Source organism: Symphalangus syndactylus, chromosome 18, assembly GCF_028878055.3.
Source record: "Symphalangus syndactylus isolate Jambi chromosome 18, NHGRI_mSymSyn1-v2.1_pri, whole genome shotgun sequence".
NCBI lineage: Eukaryota > Metazoa > Chordata > Mammalia > Primates > Hylobatidae > Symphalangus > Symphalangus syndactylus.
In genome coordinates, this window is record NC_072440.2 from 110,273,392 (window position 1) to 110,286,883 (window position 13,492).

Sequence of the window (13,492 nt, forward strand, 5' to 3'; positions counted from 1 at the left end):
GAGCAGACCCAGGTCACAAAACTGATTCTAAAGCAGGTGCATCTGCCGCACATCTGGGAGGCCTCTCCTCATGGCCTTGCATTTCATTTCCTTTTTAGCGAAACATTAACTTATGAGTGACATCAAACAATTATTTTGATTGTTCTTTAGTAAAATCAAAGGAAAAATTACAAACTACTCCCAAATCCCCATGCTAGCATTTGTGGAGGCAAGAATGTCTAATGAGAACCCCCATGAAACGACTGTCTGACTTCCTCTGTTACAGAACAAAGGAATTGTGGGCTATTTTTCAGATAATTTTGCCATTTCAATTATTAAATTTAGTCAATTACATTATGATTGTTATTGTATAAAGCAGTAAATTATTGAATTACATAACTGAAATAAGTAGTTTACTTAAAGTATTATTTTATGAAGAAATATATATGTCAGCACTTAATCTAAAAGTTTAAAACACTGCATTGTTTATGTTTTCAAAAGAAGTTAGTCACCCATGAGAAAAATTCATTTTCCCCTAATCATCTCTTCATTAGTCAGTAGTTAAACTTTATCACACTGTTATATAAAAATTAAATTTGGCTAAAAGGTTTTTTAAAATTTTTTATTCCAATTTTTATGTGTACGTAGTAGGTATATATACTTAGGGGGTACATGAGATATTTTGATACAGGCATACAATGTAGAATAATCACACTGTGAAGGATGGGATCTTCATCCCCTCAAGCATTTATCCTTTGTGTTACAAACAATCCAAGTATCCTCTTTTACTTATTTTTCAAGGTACAATTATAAAAAGTTGTAATGAGGTGTGAGCTAGATATAATTTTATAGCCATAGTTTTGCAGGAAAAATTGTGATGTTTCCAAATAATTTCAAGCATTCGTATGCTTAACCAAGGTGCATTCCACTAAGAAATGAATTGATGTGTCGCATGTAATGTGTGTGTGGATCTGTTCATGAGATCTCTTTCCCTGCTTCAGAAATGTTTCCTAGAGTTTGATTTGAAAACAAGTTGGGCGTTTTCCTCCTTCGGAGACTTGCCGCTGACTCATTTAGTGCAGAGGTGCCCGAGCCTCAGAGGAACCCATTCGCTGGGATGTTAGGGAGGAGTCACAGAAACTCTTAGGCCAAGAGCTGTTTCCAATAAACTTTTGCTTAATTTTTTAAAAGTCATCATTTTTACCATGGCTCATATGGTATGTAATTATTAGAACAGCAAATACTTTAATACACTCAGTTATCTAGAAGATCTAATGTGGTGTAGTTGAAAAAGAACTATTGCCCAGTTACTTGGCCCAGATGCTGGCTTCCACTACATCACTAATGGACCAGGAGCTCTGGACAACTTACGTAACATCTACAGCCTTCAGTTTCCTCCATTCTAAAATAAGAGAGTTGCAGACTTTATTATGTAAAACGGTGCAAAAATGTTGTCACTGTGTGAGCCTTAAGAGGAATCTCACTGAGCGTTTTCTAAGCCTTATTATTTGATGTCTAGGTATTATCAGTCACTTTTAACTAAAGGATAAAATTTTAATTTCTTAAACTTAAGAAGTGTCCCTTGATGTATTAGGTAAAACTCATGGATATATTAACATCTATGACTATTGCTATTTTAAATTTGGAAGTTTTCCGTTATATCTGCCTGTTTTTTGTTTGTTTGTTTGTTTGTTTGTTTGTTTTGAGATGGAGTCTCGCTCTGTTGCCCGGGCTGGAGTGCAGTGGCATGATCTTGGCTCACTGCAACCTCCGTCTCCTGGGTTCAAGCAATCTCATGCCTCAGCCTCCAGAGTAGCTGGGATTAGAGGCACCCACCACCACACCCAGCTAATTTTTGCATTTTCAGTAGAGATGGGGTTTTACCACATTGGCCAGGCTGGTCTCAAACTCCTGATCTCCAGTGATCCGCCCGCCTTGGCCTCCCAAAGCACTGGGATTATAGGCGTGAGCCACCTTGCCTGGCCCTGGCATTGTTTTTTTACTGGTTTTGAAAGATTTACTGACTACAAAAGCTACCCCTTCCCAACAGCTATTCTTGCCCATTCATGCCAGCACACCCTCCGTGAACACAGCTGTGATGCTGACATTTGCTGTCAGGTTCCTGATGGAAATAGGACACCAGGCTTTTTCCAAATAGGACAAAAGAGTAGAAGCCTCCATTTTGGGTTCTGATGAAATTACATGTCTTTTTTTGGTCTTTTAACAATAAATGTTTCCAATGAACGTGTTTATGTTAAGGCTACAAGGTCATTTTGCTCATACATTGCATCAGCAATAGCCAAGTAAAAAGCTTGTATTTCAGTACTTTGAGGCATCGATGTATTGGAACTTGCCAAAAACAACTTGAGGTAAATGTGGGGCATCAGCATTGTAAAGAATCAATTTTTCTTTTTTAGGAAAGGAATACCAAGTAATAAAATGATGCCAGCCATTTACGGTTTTTTAGTTTAGTTTTGTTTTGTTTTGAGACAGAATCTCACTCTGTCACTCATGCTGGAGTGCAGTGGCACAATCTAAGCTCACTGAAACCTCTGCCTCCCAGGTTCAAGTGATTATCTTGCCTCAGCCTCCCAAGTAGCTGGGATTACAGGTGTGTTCCACCATGTCCAGCTAATTTTTGTATTTTTAGTAGAGGTGAGGTTTCACCATGTTGGCCAGGTGCTCTCGAACTCCTGGCCTCAAGTGATCCACCCGCCTCAGCCTCCCAAAGTGCTGGGACCACAGGTGCATGCCATCACGCCCGGATCATTTTTGTATTTTTAGTAGAGATTGGGTTTCACCACGTTGGCCAGGATAGTCTCGAACTCCTGACTTCAAGTGATCTGCCCGCCTCGGCCTCCCAAAATGCTGGGATTACAGGCATGAGCCACCACGCCTAGCCTGCCATTTAGTCTAATTTTCAACATAGGAGATTTTTAAGGAAATCAAATGTTTCTCACAATTGTAGTTTACAATTTTATTGCTTTGTAGGACAGACGCTGTGGTAGTTTCTGGGGTCCATGCGTCACCCTCTCTGCCACAGCTGCGGGATCTGCTGTGGGTCTCAGAAAGCTGTGGGATCTGGCGGTGGGATCTGGCGGTCTGCCTGGTGAGCCACGCCTCCTCAGTGGTGTTCTGGGTCTCTTTGAAAGCGGCTGGAGTGGATTTTTTTTAGTGTGATTGTTGTATAGTTGTGGTCTTGTATGAAATTGAGAATAGAGGAGAATCAACCAGTGCTTAATACCTGGGAAAGAAAATAGTTTTAAAAAGGAGTTTATGATTTAAAACTCTGGTTAAAATTTTTTGGTAGGAGTAAGGTAATAATATTTATTTTATTGGATGTTCTACATTAATTTCCAAATCCTGTCTTTGAACAAAAGATAATCTCTATAGTTATTTACTGGTGTTAATAGTTTATGAAGAAGTTGAAATAACTGATAAGCCTATGTACAGCTACAATGGTAAACCTTAAATCAAAATATAAATTTGGAACAACATAAGGAAAATGATCACCTAATTTTACTGAAAACCCAGGATACATCGGGGGTCTTAATGTGGTATTACATTTTGTTCTGGGTCTCTTGGCTACCAAGGAACCAGTGAGAAAGGCGAAGGGCAGAGTTCCAGGATCTGACAAAAGCATTAAGTCAGCTCCTTAGAGACGCAGACACTCTTGGCACCAAAGGAAAACTGTTTCAATTTCCACACATTGCCCAGCAGGGATCCAAGCTTAGTCAACATTTTTGGGGCCTGATACAGGTCATCACGGCCAGGCCTCCTAGGAAGCTAACAAATATGACAAATACTTATCTTCAGAAACGTCATTATTAGCCAGTCACCTGAATTTGCCTTTTGGTTTTCCCAACTGAGGTTTGTGTCTTAGGATATTAGCATATAAATGACAAAAACACGGTGAATTTTATAAGCAGGGCTAGAAGTAATTCTTACATCACAAGTGAACGTGCTCATGTGGTCTTTTCTGCACACGGTCACCTGTGTTTCTGCGCCCATTGTTAGATGGCTGCACACGTGGCTCAGTCCATTCAGCGGCTCCGAGCACCTCCATGTTCCCCACACCACACTCAGAGGTGGCCGGGGGCACTGGTGCCTCAAACCTGGCGCCCAACCACCAAGCTCACAAAGCAAACCTCAGTCATCCTAAGTGAGTTTCCCAAGATTTAGTTTCGGTCCCCAAGATCAAGGAAGAGTAATTCCCTGTGTTACAGTCTCCCAACTGTGCAAGCCAGCCTGGTGTGGCCTCCAGGCATTTAAAACATGGAAGATAGAAGTTGTCCCAATGTACCGTCCGCTATTGTTTTGTGGATAGATGGTAGGAAAACAGTGGCCTACTAGGAAGTCACCAACCTTGACATTGAGGAAGTTGCTGCATAATCTTCTCCTCACCCTCCTAGCAGTTTGCTGGCCGGGAAGGCCCCGTGGAGATAAGTGGGGTGAATCTGCTCAAAGTGCATGGTTTGAGCAACGCTGCATCGGTATGGGAGGCCTGGGGAGCTGCATCTGCTGCTACTGAGCTCATTGCTTAATGCAGACACCTGAGCGGGGGAAGTATCACAAGGTGAGGACTGGAGGCTCAGCATTTCCTGGCAGCATCCTCACACCAAAGCCTGCTATCTCCTGAAGGGCAGGGATACGTTGGAAGAAACCACACCTTCCTCTCTGTGTAGGTGATTGTTTAGTGGGGCTCAAGTACCTGCCAAAGAGACGTTGTTATTCATCCAGAATATTTCATGAACTGATGCTGGCATTCCAGCTAAAATACCACATGTCAACATGTCTGCAATAATCTATTTTTGAACATTTGACTAAGATGAAAAATTCTAGTGCCTTATATTCATAGTTTTTTTTTTTTTGCTTTCCATGTTGATATAAAATACTGTTTGTGTTAAAAAACAAAGTGCAAGTTGGTGGTTAGAATGGAATCTATCTATAGAAATGAAATTTAATCATCAAAATAATGGTCAACTTGCTGTTCTGAAATCCCTTTTCCTAAAATTTCCCAATAAAAATTAGAAATAGGAATAATCAAAATTTGTTAATATTTATTACAGATTAATATTAACTGATTACAGAAAATTGAATTTTAGCCTTCCTTGCAACAGTGATACACATGCTAAGACATTTGGAATGAATTGGACACACTTATTTCCAAATGGTGATTTTTGTATAAGCTGCCAATTCACCAGAGAGAGAGAGAGAACAAATTCCTAGGAAGGCCTCATTCCTCACACGTCTGTTTTGTGATCCCTCTGAATTTATTTCTGAAATTTAATGGATTTTATTCCCATTTAGGCTTCACTGGACTGTTTTAATTATTTGTTTGTTGAACTTAGGGTTCCGACCCTGCAATTTAGCGTCAGAGTCTTTGTACACTCAATAAACACCCAAAAGTTAGGTATGGGTATTGGTAGTACATTCAAATCCTTCCCAGTGTAGGGTACACTGAGTCAAATCATTTCATTTGAAACTTAAAAATTAAAATCTCCAAGTAATGGCTTTTCCTTTTCATTAGAACATGACTGGGGTCCCTCTGGCTTGCGGCGCACACCCTCACTCAGACCCCCTCTCCATTCCGCACGTCTCTCGCCTGCCATTGTGGGTGCCATGGCACAGCATGGTGAATAATTGCCTGTCCTCACAGGAGGCTGTTCTGGAGCTAAAGTCGAGGGCTTGCTTCCTGATGTATGCACGCCTCATTTGGAGTCTGCCAACAGCCTAGGGGCTGTATTATTCATGCCTTGACAGAGAGCACTCACTAAAAGCCCTGGAACAGAGCCAGGTGCTGGCTGAGAGATGTGGAGCATTGCAACTTGCAACTGAGAGGAGCATCTATAATCCAAAAATAAATAAAAAAAGAAGAAACAGAGAGGAAGACAGAGAGAAAAATAGGAGTTCCTATATCTCCTCTTTACTGGTTTCACATAGATAGAAATTTCATTTGCATTAAAATAAAATATCCTAAAAATAATTGCATTTTTTTTCTAACCACGCTTGAAAGTTTAACACAATTTTCCACATTTAATTGCAAAACTGATTTTAATTAGTAAGGCCCTGCATGTGAAAAATGAAGATCCACTTGGGTGCCTGGAATACATTGCAGTGTCTGCTGAATGCTCTAATTAACGTGCGGCTGCTGTACAATGGGGTACACTGTGGGATATTTATGAAAAATTCTGTGCACGCAGCCTCCAAACCAGGCTATCTGTGCTTTACTCCATGAATCCATGAGAATAAATAGCTCTCCTTCATTCTTTGAGACATCATTGTGTACGCCTCACCGCCCCCCCGTAAGCTTTATGCACGCCTGTCCTTTTACTATTCGTCACTGATATTATAAATCAGAAGGTAGGGCATGCATATTATAACATTAGTTTGATAGCATGGCACAGTAGTTGCACATGGTGCCAAGATTTTGAGGTCTAGGGGTTTACTTGGTTGAAGAAGAGAATCAAACAGGTGGCGTCCAGGCTTGCTGTTGCTCGGAGGCCTGAGTACCCACAGGATTTGCAGACACAAAATTCAGGCCTCCTCTTTTGTTTTTTGTTTTGTTTTGTTTTGTTTTGTTTTGTTTTTTGAGATGGAGTCTCGCTCTGTCACCCAGGCTGGAGTGCAGTGGCGCGATCTCAGCTCACTGCAACTTCTGCCTCCCAGGTTCAAGCAATTCTCCTGCCTCAGCCTCCTGAGTAGCTGGGACTACAGGCGCGTGCCACCACGCCTGGCTAATTTTTGTATTTTTAGTAGAGATTGGGTTTCACCATGTTGACCAGGTTGGTCTCAAACTCCTGCTATCAGGTGATCCGCCTGCCTCAACCTCCCAAAGTGCTGGGATTACAAGCATGAGCCACTGTGCCCGGCCCAAAGCCTCCTCTTTTGGATGGTGGTTGCAGTCAACCTTTATTGTCACAGTAAGTCTTCTGTGTACAAAATGAACACCTGGCCATCATCCTAAAGAAAGTAGTTTGCCTGGTGCCTGTCTATAGTGTGTCAGCCCCAGGAGACACACCTCTGGGCATGGCCTGTGTTGTTGTGTTGTGAATGCAACATGATTAATTCAGTTGATTTAATACATGCAAAGCATGTAATGCATCTTAGAGCATGATTTTATTTATTTTTTTTAAAGGGACAGAGTCTCACCCTGTCCCCCAGGCTGGAGTGCAGTGGCCTGATCATAGCTCACTGCAGCCTAGAACTCCAGGGTTCAAGTGATCCTCCCACCTCAGCCTCTCAGAGTGCTGGGCTTACAGCATATTTTTGATGTTTGGTAAAAGGAGATATATTTTGTAAATAATTCCAATTCAAGGAGAAGGAACATAGTTATTTTCATATAGGGCACTGAAAACAATAAGTATACTGATGAACAGTCTGTAATGTATATGACCTGTATTGGTCAAGCTTCGATTTCACAATTATAATCTTGTTCTGATTTCTTGAACTAATAATTAAAAATATATACAATTTGGGAACTTGGGAACATCAACAGAATACACAGCAGAAATTCACGTGCAGTACAGCTGTTGTCTGATGTTTACCCACCGAAACACCACAGTTCAGTTCTCACCACCCTCATCCATGTGGGGATTCTAGAAAAGGCAGGGCAGCCACTATGGAGATCTTGAAGTGTGGAGAGAGGGAGTCCTGATGTGACAGTGGCCCAGCTGTGCAATTCCCCGCAGCCACAAAGCACAACCACAGAGCCCCCAGGAACCCTGAGCCAGCTCTCCGCCCTGTGTGCTTGGAGCCTCTGCCGACCACAGGATGCCCCTCTCATGGACACCATGAGCTCCTCGGTGGAGATCTCTGTCCACTGCATCTACTCAGGGGTGTGCACCCCACTCATTAGAGAAGCAAGGATGGCTGGCAAGATGGGGGCCAGGGCTGAAAGTGTGAGAGTCCTCTCACCACACCCATCTAAGCTGGCCCAGAAGACTATCCTGGGTACAGTGAGGGCCTGGAATCTGCACTCACGGCAAATACTTCTGGAGTAGCCAGGTTCATGAGCATCGCTGGGACCCGGCTGTTTGAGTCCCTATCTGGGGCTGTCCCCCTGCTCTTATTACCAGTGTCACTCACAGGCACAGCCTGAGGACAGCGGGCAGTAATCATGAGGACCCTCCCGAGATCCGGCTCTGGGAGGTGGATGTTTCTTCTGTCCCCTCTGGCCTGCCCCAAAGAGAACAGTGCTTTCAGGGTTAGACCCCAAAATAGGACTGAAATGCCGATTTCCATATTCTCTTCCTGCTAAAATGAGTAAAGATTTAGAGGAAAGAAACAGTCCCCTGGTCATAACGTTGCTTCAGTAAGATACTGGTGTTTTCATCTGGAAGATTCAGTGTGACTTAGGATGCTGCTGGCTGCAGTACCTGGAAACCCACCTCAAACTGGCCTAAACAACACCGAATCACTGTCTTTCCTGAACTGGGCGTTGAGAGGAAGTGCCAAGGATGACTTAACTCAGGCCTTCTGCTCCATCCTCTGCACCTCCTGCTTCGTTCACCTCTGTTGTGGGAGAAGGCTGTGGCCACTCCTGGCCGGACAGCTGCCCTCAGTGTCCAGAGAGGGCTGCAGGAAGGTCTTTCTAGAAGCTCCCTGAAGAGAAGAGGATTTACAGAGATACCAACAACCAGGGTCCCACGGCCATTCCTGAGTGCCACTGATAAGCAAGTCGGACATCCTCAGAACCTTTAAGCCCCGTCCGGAGTGGGAGGCGGGGCCACCTTCCCAGAGCCAGGGTTCCCCAACTGGGGTTCCCTGATCCAGAACATCAGCGTCACCTGGGACCAGCTAAGTGAGAAGCTAAGGCAATCTGGGTTTTAGCCATCCCTCCAGAGGGTTGATCCTGACGCTTCCTGAGTTTAAGAATTGCGGCCAGCAAACAGGCCCGGACTCCTAATGAGACAGCATTTTTAGATAATGGGAACAGGAGGAATTTATTCTGGGTGAGCTACTCACACACAGAGCCGACAGCATAGACAGATCTGAAGACCAGCACGCATTCTGCCTGCAGCTCACAGGACCTGGGGTCGGCATAACGGTAGTGGGGCATTCCCACAGCTCCTCCCGCCCACCTGCATTCCCCCGCCGGGGCCCAGCATCGCTGTAGTCCTGCTTCCACTGCCTTCGCAGGGTGGGAGAAACAAAGCCAGTGGTGCTGGAGGGTGATTTCTAATCAGGGACTTCTGTTTCACTTCTGTTCATACCGTGGACTGCTGTAGCTGGCAAGCAAGGCAGTGTTTAAGAACAGTGCAGCAGGCTCTATTTTCTGAGAAAGGAAGGGACAGCTGCTTTGGAGTGGGGTGAGGACTGTGGGGCAGCAGCTTCTCTGGACTCAGCCTGGCCTGCTCTGGGTTGCCCCAGAAGCACACAGGGGGCCAGGCCTCTGCTGCACATGCAGGAGGGGCCCAGAGGCTCTGGGTCGCTCAGAGCCGCCCCCCACCCACCTGCCATCCACATGTCCCCAGTGGACCGGACAGGGTCTGAGAGAGCAGGGCACTGTGGCCGCCTGGCTGTGTGTGCCCTGCAGCCTCTGCCTAAAGAGAGCCCAGTGAGGAGCCAACCACAAAGTCCTCTCAGCTGGAAGGAAATCTGGATGTGACCCAGAGACCCTGTAGGATCCTAAGGCCCTCTTTTACCCTTATTCAGAAAGGACTGCCTGGGGGCCTGGCAGGCTCTGTGTGAGCCTTCGCAAGCCTCCGGATGCATCCTTAAGATAAACGCACCCTCTGTCTCCTGCTGAGGGAAACTGAGCTCCCCCTACATAATACAACAGATTTTAAAAGATCCGTTCCTTGTAATTCGGTAGCCACTCTGCAGGGCCGTGAATATTATCTAATGCGCTGCTTGACATCGCCAGACACACGCTTCCTATACAAGTGGATGCATTTCCTGAAACTCTAGGGAGGAGAGGAGGGGGAAAATGAACATCTTGGAAGAAATTTTATTCATAAATAATGCATAGCAATTCTGCAATGCCTGGATCACCTTGTTATTCCCTCGACCAATCCTGCGGCTTCTCACGCTTCTGAATGAAGTGCAGACGCTCTCTGGGGAGCCAGGGAGGGAAGTGGGCACGCAGAGAGGGCAGAGGATAGTGAATCCTAATGGCTGCATTTATCGTCAGGAAGGCTGGGGAGTCCAGAGCTTTAGTCCAACCTCAACGGGGATAAGATCTGAGAGCAGAGAGTGCGGCACTGCTGGAGGGGCCCAACTGCAGGCCCTGGGGCTGGGCTTCCGTGAGCACCCTGGACACAGCCTCCTTGCCACTCCTTGCCAGGTGGGTGGAGTTGACTGTGTCCAGGAATGCAGATCTTGGGCCTCTCCCCTCTTTTCTGCCCCCTCCTCCCCTCCTGGGGTGCAGTGAGCAGGGAGCAGTGCAGGGGCCCGAGGAAGCTCCTCTCCTCCCAGCCTCCCTGAGGACACACAGACAGCAGGACTCTTCGCAGAAGTGGAGTCTAGGCTCCTGCCCTCCCCCACAGGAGGCCCTTCTGCTGCCTCCTAATCCTGGTAATAACAGCGATGTCCCAGAAAGACTCGCTGTTCCCAGGCAGGGCCAGGGGCCTGCGGCCTCGCTGCACCTCGTCTCGCCTGCTGCAGCGAAACACCCCCACTTTGGCCACAGGCCCCCCACCCTGTCCTCTTCCACCCTGGAACGACCTTTTCTTCCTCCAGCTCCAATCAGGCCCGACGTCCCTGCTGCAGCTGCGCAGAAAGCACTCATCACATTAGAATAAGGTGCACCTGCTCTGAGTGACTAATGAACTGAACTTTCCCTGAGGCCAGCATGGTTTTGGCAGAGAAGCTTCTTAAATTAACCCAAATTGATTTCTAATAAAGGAGGAAAGGGGGAGGATGTGAAGGTGCAGCAAAGGAAATTCCGGGGCTGAACCAGGGAGTCAGGGCACTTTAGCACGTGTTCATCCCGGGCCGTCTCCCAGAGGGCGCATCTGGGTGCATCCCCAGATGCAGGGAACCCTGAAGGCCAGACAGGCCAGGTGGGCACTGCCCTGGGGACGCAACCCCACTCACAGCACAGGCCTCACAGGGAAGAGGGCACCAGCCATGGGGCTTTTCAATATTTGAAACATGTTAGAACCTGAAAAGCTAAAAAGGAGTTTGCTTCTTGAATGTTCTTCACTGATTCTCCCAGAGAATCAGTGGCAATTGAAACCAAAAGAAATACGTTGGCTCAAAGACTGCTAAGGATTAAAGCGAGGACTGGAAATGCTGAAAGAACCCGTGATGCAGATGACAGCCTATTATTAGTATCTATTCTGTCACAATTCATCCGTGTAACCAAAAGCCATTGTACCCCCAAAACTATGAAATAAAATTAATGTTAAAAAAGAAAAAAAAGTTACTGGTGGTCATTGCTTCCCAATATCAACACATCTAGCTTAAAAGTGAGAAAAAAAATTATATCTATTGTTTCAAAGTCACAATGTGCCATTCGTCCAGGGCATTGGTAACCACAGCTAGAGTTTTCCTCTGATTTTTTTTTTAAGACGGAGTCTCGTTTTGCTCTTCTTTTCTGAATTAGTCTCATATGATCGATGTAAATTTTTTTGTATTTTGTATTCTTTTTTTTTCACTTAACATTATAACATGAGCTTATTTCCAAATAGCCATTAAATGTTTTAGTTTTAATTTTCAAGGCTGGCTTTCATCCTGTGGCTGTAATGTTATTTATGCAATTCTTTTATTGTTCAAATATATTTAGTTTTCATAAAACGTCTCCATATTGTGCATAAAGTGGGAAAAGCATCTTTGCAGACAATGTTTGTGTCTTTTTGTTTCTTCCCTGGGATGAATGACCAGGAGGAGAATTGCTGGGGTGAGGGAGGAGAGGGCATGGAGGGTTCTCTTTCCAGAAGAGCCTCTCTCCAGGAAGATGAGACCTGTTTACACCCCCATCAGTGGAATCAAAGGATGTCCCTGTTATCCTACTGTAGATCATAGAGAATATAATGATTTTCAAATTGCTTCCTTCTTATTCAAAAGCAGAATTGTCTTGTTTTTAAAACGATCATTTTTAAAGGAGTGATTGTTATATTTAACAATGCCTTTGCTAGAAAATTCTGGAAGAAAGAGTGGTGAGCAAGTCAAGCGATGCCCATTTCTTCCTGCGAATGATCTTGCTCACTCAGCATTAGAGGAGCCCCCCTGCCTCCCAGGCTGATCCTGGGCATGGTTTTTGCCATAGCAGAATAAAGGAATAGGCCATCAGGCAGAGGTGATGCTTCCTACCAGGCAGAGGTGATGCTTCCTGCCAGGCAGAAAGTAGAAAGCACTGATCTCGTGCCCCGCTAGGGGTGTCAGGGCCTCTTGTTCCCAGCACAGGAGCCTGAAAGGGGAGCTGAGTGGCCAGACCCCAGAGCCAGCAGGCAGAGCCGCAGTGCAGGCCTCAGGGCGTCGTGAAGCAGGCAGTCCTGGTGCCCTCGCGGGGCCGCCCTGCACGTAACCGTCTCACACGGGGGCTTGGCAGCCTCAGGTCTGTGAGCAGTTGCTCTGCATGCCAGGCAAAGCCTTTCCCTGAGTCCCTTGTCCGCTGCCCAGACAGGGCCACTGAAAAGCAGCAGCAAGCTCTGGGCATCTGTGCATCCCCCTGGCCGGCTCTCCTGAATCCTGGCTCAGCCCGCGGTGCCCACTTGCATTCGTGAGGCCTTGGGTTTAAGGTCGGGATGATGGCGGGACCTTTGTCTGCCCAGTCACCAGCTATGATGCCGAAAGACAGAGGGATGGCCTACTCTCTTCTCTGGCTTCCCGCATGTGAAAAAGGGACACGCCAGGGCAGGGGCGATGGGACCCCTCTGTCTCCAGCCTACCCCATGCCCGATAAACTCCAGGTCCTTCCAAACAAAGAGCTCATCTTCCGCAAGTCATAGAGTGCCTGGGTTCTCCTCTTCCCTGCCTGGTCCCTGCAAGTCACAGAGTCTGGGTCCTCCTCTTCCCTGCCTGATCCCTGGGTCTTGGGAACAGTCCCCAACTCTGTGCATAGTAGTGCTGCTGTTGACCGGAATACTCTGGTGATTTTAATTTTCTGGGCACTGATAATTTGAGAGCTCTCACAGCCGTTTTCACCCCAGGCAAATGGAGAATGGCTCTCCTAGAACAGTGAGGATTGCTTGGTGAGTGCTGCTTGTGGCGATTTCCTGCACCTACGCTGTCAGTCTTCCTTGCCTGTGACCTCAAGCTCCTTGCCAGCAGGGGCATTGTCCCAGACACCTCAGACCTGCCTCCAGAAGCATTTCCGGAAGCACAGACACCTGTTTAGTGAGTGTTCCATGACAGGGAAACTGCGGACTGGAGATAACGAGGGCTCTGAGGGTTAGTCTTTGTACCCAAAGCCCTGAAATTTATATTATTCTTAGGTCCTTAATGCAGTCTGTTGTTTTCTAAATAGTATCTAAAAATGTATAATAACACAAAATAAATCTAGGTAAGATTTTTTTTAAGTAGAAAATTTTACCCTTGTTTTTCTTTGGATTAAAGAATAAAAATA

At 45.9% G+C, this 13,492-nt stretch overlaps 1 protein-coding gene across 6 annotated transcripts in view; it reads left to right on the forward strand.

Annotated features, from left to right (window-relative positions):
- Positions 1-13,492, forward strand: part of MYT1L (myelin transcription factor 1 like) — a 540,435-nt gene that overhangs the window by 351,618 nt on the left and 175,325 nt on the right. The window lies entirely within an intron of this gene.